This window comes from Panicum virgatum, chromosome 3K (assembly GCF_016808335.1).
Source record: "Panicum virgatum strain AP13 chromosome 3K, P.virgatum_v5, whole genome shotgun sequence".
Lineage (NCBI taxonomy): Eukaryota > Viridiplantae > Streptophyta > Magnoliopsida > Poales > Poaceae > Panicum > Panicum virgatum.
The window spans coordinates 33,527,892-33,539,525 of NC_053138.1; the positions used below are offsets into that span (position 1 = coordinate 33,527,892).

An 11,634-nucleotide genomic window follows, 5' to 3' on the forward strand; every position below is an offset into this window, starting at 1 on the left:
GCTTTTATCTTGTAATATCTAACAAAGGTGGGCCAGCCCATGAAGTTGTGGCGCATTGTGTAATTTGAATCGTTTTCTTCTATCTTAATGCAAAGAAGCTTATCTCTCCCGCGTTTTCAATAAAAAAAACTCACAAAGACTCGACCAATTTGTTTGACCTAGAATGTTGTCATGTCTTTTTATACCCATCATAGGAAAACAATAATATGTATAGATTCATATGGACGAGACATAATTTTCGGTCCTCCAGAAGAAAATAATTTTTGACTGGACGAGACGCGTAAGGATGATATCCCACAAGTGACAGATCTAGAAAATGAAGCTTTTGTTGAACGATTTACAGAAGAGGAAGTGAGAAAAGCTATCTTTCAAATGGAGCAAAATAAAGCACCTGGGCCGGATGGTTTCCCTGCTAAATTCTATCAGGCCTTTTGGGGTACAATAAAGGATGATTTAATGGCTTTATTTGAGGATTTCCACAATGGTACACTTCGCCTTTTTAGCCTCAACTTCGGCACAATAATCTTGTTGCCCAAATGTAAAGAAGCTAGTAGAATTTAGCAATACAGACCCATATGTTTGCTGAATGTTAGCTTTAAAATCTTTACAAAAGTAGCTACAAACAGAATCACCACAGTTGCACAAAAAGTTATTAGTCCTACACAAACAGCTTTTCTACTTGGTAGAAACATCATGGAAGGTGTCGTGATTTTGCATGAAACCATCCACGAGTTGCACAAGACAAAGCAGAATGGAGTCATATTTAAAATTGACTTCGAAAAGGCATATGACAAAGTAAAATGGTCTTTTGTTAAACAAACTCTAGAAATGAAAGGCTTTTCTCATAAATGGTGCCAATGGGTGGATTCATTCATGAGAGGAGGACACGTGGACATTAAAATAAATGATCAAGTAGGACAAGATTTTCAAACAAAGAAAGGATTGAGACAGGGAGATCCGTTGTCTCCTATCCTTTTTAACATAGTGGCAGACATGTTGGCCATCCTTATAAACAGAGCTAAGGTGCAAGGACAAATAAAAGGTGTCATCCCGCATCTGATTGACGATGGTTTGTCTATACTCCAATATGCGGATGACACTATACTCTTTATGGACCATGATCTAGAGAAAGCAATCAATCTAAAGCTACTCCTGTGTGCTTTCGAACAATTGTCTGGACTCAAGGTCAATTTCCATAAAAGTGAAATCTTCTGCTTTGGAGAGGCACAACAATGTGAAGCTCAATACTCACAGTTGTTTGGTTGTCAATCAGGGAATTATCCTTTTAAATACCTCGGTATCCCGATGCACCACAGAAAATTAAGCAATGGGGATTGGAACATTATTGAACAACGGTTTGAGAAGAAATTAAGTAGTTGGAAAGGGAAACACCTATCTGTGGGGGGCAGATTGGTGTTGATTAACACAGTTTTAACGAGCCTAGTGATGTTTATGCTTTCTTTCTTTGAGGTCCCAAGGGGAGTTCTAGAGAAATTAGAGTATTACAGGTCCCGTTTCTTTTAGCAAAGTGATAATCACAAAAAGAAGTACAGACTAGCTAAATGGAACATTCTGTGTCAACCAAAAGATCAAGGAGGCTTAGGCATAAAAAACTTAGACATTCAAAACCAGTGTTTACTAAGCAAGTGGTTGTTTACACTGATCAATGATGATGGCCTTTGGAAAAATCTTCTAAAGAGGAAATACATAAAGGATAAACCAATTGCGCAGGTTCAAAAAAGACCAGGTGACTCACAGTTTTGGTTGGGCTTAATGAAGGTTAAAGACAAGTTCCTGAACTTAGGTAGTTTCCAACTAAACAACAGTGAGAACATCAGGTTTTGGGAGGATAAATGGCTGGGCAATTTCACTCTTAGTCAACAGTATCCTTCTCAGTATAACATTGCAAGAAAGAAGCATATTTTCATTGCAACGGTTTTCAATTCCATTCCTTCAAATATCTCTTTTTCGATGTGGTTTGGTAGGAAATAATTTGGTATCATGGTATAACCTAGTTGCAAGGATAGCTCAAGTAAGATTGAATGATAGGGGAGATGTCTTTAAATGGGGTTTACTCCAAAATGGAATTTTCTCTGTCCATTCACTGTATAGTGCTTTAATTTGCAATGGTCATGTAAGGCAGAATAGGACCTTGTGGAAGACAAGGATTCCCCTTAAGATTAAGATTTTCCTGTAGTACTTGCATAGAGGAGTTGTGCTAACTAAAGACAATCTAGCTAAGCTTAATTGGCATGGTAGCAAAAAAATGTGTGTTTTGTTCACATGATGAAACTATCCAACACCTTTTCTTTGATTGTCATTTTGCAAAATTCCTTTGGAGAGTGGTACAATACACTTTTGGCTTGGTACCACCAACTAGTGTTGCTCAATTCTATAATGATTGGCTATTTCGCTTTGACTGTAAATCTAAAACACAATTATTATGTGGAGTTTATGCGCTTTGCTGGGCTCTATGGTTGAGTAGAAATGATATTGTTTTTGACAATTCTCCGATGAAAACTTATATGCATGTATTGTTCAGGGCCACACATTGGCTTTGGATGTGGTCGCTGCTTCAAAAGTGTGATGATGATACCAACTTGTTGAAGGATGCATGCCGATCACTGGAGACAATGGCTATGCAAATTTTCGCCAACCATGGATGGAGATTTAGCAATAGGATTGCTACTTAATAAATTCCCATGAAAACTTTGTTGGTGTCTCCTATTTACTTTTGTAAACTTTATGAGTGTGTTTGCAGATGGAGGTGCTGCAGTTTGATGTAATAAGTGGGTTGTAGGCTGTAGCCTCTAGGAGGTCAAGGCCGGGACGTTTTTTCCCATCATCTAAAAATGTATAGATTCATATTGGAAAATGCTTTCATAATATCATGATTTAATTGGTTTCAAGTATATACTAGAAATTAATGGTCAACCATCCCTTTATGGACTCTGTTCATATCCACAACACTTTGACACTTTGTGACTAGAAAAGTTAAATACAAATATCACTAGGCCAGAAACGATTTGCGCTGACACAACCCTTTTACCGTGCTGGCGGGCGTAGTTGAAACCCGCCAGCACAAAACTATGAGGACCCACTTGGTTAGTGCCCGCCAGCACAAAGGGTATCTGTGCTGGCGGGCCTTTTAAACGACCGCCAGAAAAGACTAGCAAATTTGTGCTGGCGGGCCGTTAAGCCACCTGCCAGCACAAATCATCACGCCCAAAAGAGCCCAGAAGGTCCATTTCCAGGTTCCATATATATATATATATATATATATATATATATATATATATATATATATATATATATATCGATTCGGTCTGGAAGAATTTTTATCCGTCCGAATCCGATTCCGAGTATCCACTATCCATAACCAATCAGTATCCGAATGCTCAAAAGTTACATTTTTATAATGTCGATATTTATTACAATCTTATTCAACAAAAACTAACACTATCCGTATCAGACACCGTATTTGAACACAAATATGAAAACAAATACGATATCAGTGATAGCCGTCCGTATCCGATCTGTTTTCATCCCTACGTACAAGGTTAACAACACTAACAAAACTTTGCCTGCCACATCACTGTTCCATGTTTCCACCAGACATCTCCATCAGGCCAACAACACTTGGAGCGAAATAGCTAAGAGAGACTTAATTTCTCTATGCTCTTGGGAGCTCTTACGAAATTATGACACCGTCAATACATGTTACAATTACAAAGATGCAGTGGATACTATGCGCCTCTTGATCTTGCTGACTGCCTCCTCAAGTTTTGCTTCTAATTCGGTTTCCCCAATCGACTTGGATACCAGAATTACCTGCTGCAGAACCTCCTCCATCCTCTGGATAGCCCTGATCAATTCAGGAAAATTAATACTAGCTAATAGACTTATGATAAGACAAAAATACTTGATAATGCTCATGTACTAAATTTTGGACACAAAAACAAAGCTAGTCGTTGCTTGTGTACCCAGTCATCTGGGACTCCTAAACCACCTTGTTCTCCTCGGATTGATAGGCATCATATGCACTGACCGTTGCTTGTGTACCCAGTCATCTGGGACTCCTAAACCACCTTGTTCTCCTCGGATTGATAGGCATCATATGCACTGACCTCGTACCAGAATCCATCCTGGATATCAAAATAAAATGTGAAAAAAATCAGATGGTTAGGAATCAAAGCATATTACTAGTTGATGTTTTTATTTTATAGATCACTTATTTCATTCATTTTCAGATTCCATAAACCATGTTAGTCTAGCATCACCATTCCATCAGTGCAATCATGCTGACACTGTATAGATGGACTCAATATTAACAGTAATACCATCCAAATTAAACAAAGCAATATAGAGTATTGGATGCCATCTCACCTGCAAAGTATCCTAAGAAAACCATTTAAAGTGTAACAATCAGGATTCTTAAATATGTAATATGAGTTACTACGTAGATATATCAAAGCTGCAGGCAGGAACCTAACCTAACTAGTTTCAGTAAGCTAGCATGATCTGAACAATTTGAACTGGGCACCAAGGTGCAGGTAAAAGAGAAATTAGAAGTTTCCAAATTATTGCTGATAAAAAATAAACCTAATGTTTGCCAAAATACTAGGCAAGACAAGAAGCATCTGATACTTCTACACTTAGAACACTTATAATTTTTTACATTACTCTTACACAAAAATTTTACATAACTGAGAGACTTCATCAGAGCATTGCAATTGGACTAGCTAGGATGTATACAGGTCTAAGAAAACATAAGTGCACATCTAGGTTGTTTGACTTGCAGAATCACTGAACATCTAGTTTTAATCAGTTAGTAATAACCTCTGATTCCGATGGCCAAGCTCGCCATGGTCCATGAGAAGCTGGATAGAGGAGATGCCACAAAAGATTATGGTGTGGACCTCCCCTACCCCCAACTGATGAACATCAATGGCTCGACAAAGACTCTGGCAATGGTCTCCATGATGTTCATGGAGACAACATTGGAGCTCAAGCTGAAAGCTGGTATGAACCAGCTTGCCCATCAGCTCCTTGTGTCCTCACAATGCACGCAAGTGAGAGGTAAACTGAGAGCAAAGAAATCAAATCATCTCAAATCTTGTATTAAATTCAAACAACAAAGCAGGAGAAAGTAGTAATTAGTGAACAATCACCACTGCAAGTAATCAGAACAAACTCATTACAAGAAGATAATAGCTGTGCTGAGGAGCCTAGTCGCAGTTCCCGTTGCCAGAAGACTATCAAAACTAAGAACAATTCTCAGACAAGCCTAATAAAGAGCTCAGAACTGCACATAACCTTGTTAAAAAAAGATAAATTCCAATGTTTCTACAGCTAGTTCAGGAAATGAAGGGTATGTTTTTATCCATGTGAGATTCATCTAAAATGCATATACTGCCCTACAGTTCGTCTGCCTCCAGCAACATATTTTCTGTATGCATGCTAATTGAAAATTATATAAAATTATTAGCAATCCTGAATATGTATGTGAAGCACCTTATAATCACTACCAATCTTAATGAACCAGGAAACTAGGACCTGGTACTAACTAAATGCGCACAACATCAAGTTAAGGAATATGAAAAGTAAAAACAGGGAATATGAACCTCTCGTGCTTTGTCCAGTATGGGTTCGAGGTTGTTGTTCTTGTTCTTGCACAAAACATGGCACCGGCATCTAAGTAGACTAATGCACTGGCCGTCGCTTGATCCGTATCATCAACATCATAGGGAGGAAGTCAGCTTGCCCACCAAACAAAGCCGTCGGTTGTGTCATGTAGCAGCCACTGATGCCGGCAGCAGAAACAAGAGAATTGACTGCTTGAAGCACCAATCTTCAATCTGAGGACCAGACGAACAAAAATTTGGGGACAAAGAAGAACCACTAAAGATAATCAGCATTGGGATGGAGAAGTAGGGACTAGAACGGCGGACAAGCGTGGAGGAAGCCTGCAGTACCTGGGAAGACCTCACCAGCAGACGGGTGGGTGGCTGTGGAACGCTCCGCCGCCGCGCCAAGTCTCTCTGGGCCATCCTACGATGATGAATCAAGAAGATATCCATGTCCCTTTTGGTCATGGGGATTACTAAGAGCTTACTACCTAAACAAATCCACACATCCGTGGGAAATAAAGCAAAACCGTGGGAATCGAGTGGAGGGGAGGTAATGGCACTATGCATACCGAGGATAAAACCTTCGAAGAAATTGCAAGCTTGAGGAGACCGTGAGGAAGCTGAGCTGCTGCAGGTCTCCGTCGCCTTTGCATCCTCGCCCCCATCCCGCATGAGGTAGCCGATCGAACGAAGGGCACTCTATCCTGGCGACGAAATCGAAGAAACCACCACCCACAATCCCGATCTGACGCGGGGAAGCCTTGAATGTGAGGATGCGCAGGGCCTGGCCAGTAGCTGGCGTGCGGGAGGCGCCATTCACCGGATCGGCGATGGGAGGATCGGAGCGGCATCACCGGGAGCGGGCAGCGCAGGGCGGCACCGGAGCGGGAGGCGCAGGGTGGCACCGCGGCACCGGAGCGGAGCGAGGGGGAAGATTAGGATCCCTGCAGGACACCGTGTCGTGAGATCGTGGCCACGATCTGGGAACTGGGAACCAAAAAGAAAACCGTTTGGAGGAACCGGCCGGACAGAAAACCGGCCACGGGGCGGTGGGTTGAGCTCAGCTCGGCGTGATGGTCGGGTTGGGGGTTCCACTACTGAATACCCAAGGTTTACTAATATATATATACTATTAGGGTTTGAGATTTCATCTCAGTCTCATTCTCCCCCCCCCCCACTGCCTCCACCGCCGCCACGCCCCTTCGCACGCTTCCCCTGCGCCCAAGAAGCTGGACGCCGGCGCGGCTCCCCTCCCCTCCCGTTTCTCCCTCCCCGCGCGCGAATGGCGGCGCGCGGGTGAGGACGAGGCGGCGGCGCGCAGGTGAGGGTGAGGCAGCGGCACAGCCGGGATCCGGCAGTCGGCGGCGCGGCCGAGGCCGGGACGGCTCGTGGGCGAGGCGGAGTGGCGGCGCGGGCCCGGATCTGGCGGTCGGCGGCCCGGACGAGGCCGGGACAGCGCGCGGGCAAGGTTGAGCGGCGACACTGGCTCGGATCCGGCGGTCGGCAGCCCGGACGAGGCCGGGACGGCGCGTGGGCGAAGTCGAGCGGCGGTGCAGGCCTGGATCCGGTGGTCGGCAGCCCGGACGAGGCCGGGACGGCACGCAGGCGAGGCCGAGTAGAGGCTCGGGCGAGGCCTTGGCGGTGAGGCTAGATCCAGCAGCGGCGCCCGGGCAGCAGCTGCGTGCACAGCGGCGGGCGCGGCTGCTCCCAATGCCAAATCCGGCGCCCGTGCGCGCGGCGGGCGTGCGGACACCTACGCCGATGGCGGATGGGCTCGCCGGGCCCGTGATGTGCTCAGCGGGCTTCTTTCTTTTTCTTTTTTGTATTTGTGCTGGCGGGTTAGTTAAGCCACCCATCAGCACAGATGGCAATTTGTGCTGGCGGGCGTGTTAAATAGTCTGCCAGTACAGATGCAAACTCTGCTGGCGGCCCGCCAGCATTTGTGCTGGCACACGAGTGCTGGCGGGCCTCCCACCCGCCAGCACAGATACGATTTGGCCGCCACGCCAAATTGTTTCCGGCCTAGTGTATATTAGGGCTTGTTCGGTCACAGCCAGAGAAAAAGGCTATTAGTACCGGTCGGAAACCCCTATTTAGTACCGGGCGCCCGACCGGTACCGGTTTTCCGGTACTAAATGGGACGTCACACGCACCGGTACTAAATGGTTTTGAGCCCAAAAAAAAAATTGACAAACCCCTTGGAGGCCTACACACGCGCATCGTCCCAAGTCCCAAGTTACACAAAATTTTCATGCGTAGATGCGCGTGCGCGATCATGAGGATTCGAACCCATGACCTCCGGCTTCACATGTTGTTTCCTTACCATCTCACATATGCATCACTTGTGACTGAGTCGGAGATGCATTCATTTCGAAGTAACACCGACTGGTACTAAAATGCAAAATTTAGTATCGGCTGGTGGCTTGGCAGGGTACTAAAATGGTTTTGAGAACTTTCAAATTTGGACCTGATACTAAAGTAGCGTTAAGGCAGCTTACAGCGGATTTGGAGCCCGCGTGGACGTGGACGGCGTTGAAGCCTTTTGCTCTCGTCCGTCCGTTTGGAGGCCGATGAAATCTGGTCCCTCCGTTTTGTGTTGTAGGGGATTGCGTGGGTACAATTTTTTGGTGCGCATAGAGGTGCTCTCTCAGGGGGGGGGCATCGACGGGGTAGACCAAGCAAAAATCGCTTTGGTGCTTTAGTGGGTCGACTAGTAAATTGGCCCGTGCTAACACAGTATCACATAATTCTACTCAGAAAGAATGCATACATGGCTGTGATAAGATGAGGAGCCCAAGCAAATAGCTTGCATCTCTTGTCTTGCAAATCCATTTATACAATTCCACACATTGAATGTGTTTTAATATAGATGTCAATGGGATAGTTGATAAATAAACTGGAACTAACATCACATGAATGGAAGAAATATGCATAAACAAAAAAAATAACAATGTAATGGCCACATGTACAGATTAGGAAAATTTCATAGGCATAGACAGCTGAAAAAACATCACTGCCATATATACATGAACAGATTATAGGCATGGACATATACTCAGATTAGCACAAGACATCACAGGAGGGGGTGGGGGGAGGTTTGTATATACAGAACAAGCAGCAGGGGAATCCGAACCAGCACCACACTAAGAACCCAGGAACCAACAGATCTGCAACCTTGCACAAAATCAAGATGGGAGCTACATATCAAAGGAGCTACATATCAATCACGAAAACAGTGGGCAAAAAGCAAATATGCAGGTGACCAAGTCTGCATAGGCTATTTATTCGTCATGTTTATTTCTGAACATAAAAGTGGATTCTCTATGGCTTTCTACAATCCTCACACTTAACAGTTGCACCTAATTACGTTACTGAAGCATTCAAGCCATTTTTCAGTCACAAAAGTATACAAACTACTATTTTCAAATCCACATATAGACAAAGCATCGATAGTGGACTCTGTTCCACCAGCCACCATCACATCGACATCACCATCACATATGAATAGCTACTAAAATAAAATTTGCAACCAGAAAAGATAAATGCAGGAGTAAGGATACAGACATTTTCAATGTCATTTGTGATGCATCTAAAATGTTTGAGATGCTTCCAATGCCTCCACCAATAGAGACTCCCTGATACAGCTCCAATCAGATCCCAACAGCTCATAAATACATATATAAAAGAAAAATGTGTTTCCACAAAAGAAAATGAGAAAATGATACCATTTTTTCTTTCTTCTCATCTTCTGAAGGCAACCAATTTGCACCTTCAAAGCCTCATCAGCTGCACAGAGAGCATAGGATATAAATCCTGATATAGATTTATCCTGGCAACAAGAACATTCAATCAATGATTCAGAACACGAAAATGAAAGTTTGACCAGACAAGCATTTAGTATGAGTATTACATACTTATTGTCAAAAATAATGTAGGTCTGATTGGATTAGAGAGAAACCACAACATAACACAGGAAACATACACATCTTTCTTACTTATACCTACTTCTCAAAGCTTGCGCATGTCTAACTGAAGGGAGGTGCAACACACGCTAGTTTTGTAAGAACTACACACTTGACGAAGGTAACAAGTCCATAGGAAGACTATTATAGTACCACATGATGTAACTGTCACATTTCTCTTATGCAAATATACCAGGCATACAATTCACAATTCATCAACGCCTACATGTCGTTACCTGGCTGTAAAATGGTGTTAAGTTGTATGTGATTTAGAATTGGAGCCAAAATCTGAACTATTAAATCCTAAATTCCTAATGCCAAAAACTGGAGCCACAATCTGCAATCTTAAATCCTAATGCCAAAACAAAGTATATTGCCTAAGCATGCCCCGCACAGGGACCAATTCAGCTTTCATAAGGTCTGCACGCAATGCTCCACTGCTCGAGAAGCTCGCACATGGTCACAACTCACAACGAGAAACGATAGGAGTAAGCGTCAGACCTTGGTCCACGCCTCCTCGCCGAACTCGTCCTCGCCCTTCCCGCGCGGCACGACAGCGACGACCCTGGACGGGAGCTACTCGAGCGTCCTCCCCGCCGTCTCCGTCGGGAGGCGGAGGCCCTCCGAGCAGGCCGGATGCCCAGGCCGCAAGCCGCACGGCTCGCCGCACGGCGAACGCCGAAGGTGCCTTACGGCGGGAGCTCAGGCCGGCCGCGCAGGGCTCCCGCCAGTCCGGAGGGCCACGGCGGCACCTCACGGCGGCGGCGCAGGGAACCGCACGCGCGGCTCGGCGCACGGCTCCCGGCAAGGCCGTGCGCCAACGGCGGCAGCATACGGCGGCGGCGCCGGGCACCGCACACAGGGCGAGGCGCACGGCTCCCGCCCACGCCGGAGGGCCCGCTTGGCCCACCCCTGACTGCCCAAGCCGGCCGCGGCACGCGGCAGGCCGGGCGCCCTGGACGCCGGCCGTGCATGGCGCGCGGCACGCCAGCCCGCCCTGGACGCCGGCCGCGGAGGAGCCGAGGCGCGGCGGGGGACGCGGCGGACGACGGCGTGGCCGGACGCTGAGGACGGCGGCTGGGCCAGGCTGAGGCGGAGCTGGCTGAAGCGGTCGGCGCGGCGGCGGCGCTCCGAAATTTTGATGGGAAAATTCGTCTCATGGCATTGAAAAATGACGACTTCCGTGAAATATCATCAAAATTGTTCAGTTCCGTAAAATACCACCGAAAGCTACAAATATTACCTCAAATTAGCATTCCGTCACGATCACGATGTCCTTCTTCCTTCTTTGCCACGCCCAACAGCCTTCTTCCTCCTTTCGCTAGCACTGCGGCGAGAAAAGCAAGACCGAGCCAGCGGGGCCAAGCAAGCGGCAATGCGCCGCGGCAACCAGATTCCGACGGGAAGCAAGCGGCGGATGGACAGCGGCTCCTAATTTTCACAGCCAGTGAGTTCATCGTTGTGCCAAATTCCCCTCTCTCTATCTCTGTAATTTCTCTCCCCATCACCTAATTCAGCAACGGCGCGCGCAGGCGCAGGCGGGCTCCAGCGCGCGCGCAGGCCGGGTCCAGCGGCGGGTGGGACAGCGGCTCCTTGTGGTGGGATCAGGCGTCCGGCGAGGAGCAGGCGCGTGGTGGAACGTAGGGTCGCGACGCTGTCACGGCTGAGCATGTCCGGCGGCCACGAATCGAGTATGGCGAGTGCGAGCCACGAGCTTGCACAGCGCGGCGATCGGCGAGCACGAAACGTGCCGAGGGCTCCGGCAGCGCGCGGGGGCCGACGGCGGCGCGTGCTTCACCGGCGATTCCCTGCGGCGGCACGGTGGGAGGGTTTCAAGCAACGCACAGGCGGTCCCACGGCGGCGCGGGGTCCTGGCGATGCACAGGCGAGGTGCAGCGGCGAGTGCGTGCGGGGAGCGAGAAGCGCGCGATGGCTGCTAGGTGTGGCGGCTCGCCGGGGATTAGTCGGGGGCGCGCAGGGGGGGCCAGCGGCGGCGGGCAGGTAGGGGCCGGCGGCTGGCGCACAGGCGTATAGACGTAGGC

The 11,634-nt window shown here is 47.1% G+C and overlaps 1 long non-coding RNA gene across 5 annotated transcripts; it reads right to left on the reverse strand.

Moving 5' to 3' along the window:
• Positions 1-3,395: 3,395 nt before the first annotated feature.
• LOC120699062 lies at positions 3,396-10,741 on the reverse strand. Of its 5 annotated transcripts, XR_005685187.1 has the most exons (9): positions 10,094-10,741; positions 9,356-9,459; positions 9,195-9,265; positions 6,200-8,797; positions 5,976-6,051; positions 5,625-5,858; positions 4,840-5,084; positions 3,984-4,145; positions 3,396-3,865 (listed from the first exon to the last, which is right to left on the reverse strand). It is a non-coding gene; the product is annotated as an uncharacterized LOC120699062 (long non-coding RNA). The 5 variants fall into 5 exon arrangements; XR_005685186.1 differs by having other exon boundaries at positions 6,200-9,265; positions 9,356-9,416; positions 10,094-10,739; XR_005685184.1 differs by having other exon boundaries at positions 4,063-4,145; positions 6,200-9,265; positions 10,094-10,739.
• Positions 10,742-11,634: the final 893 nt, after the last annotated feature.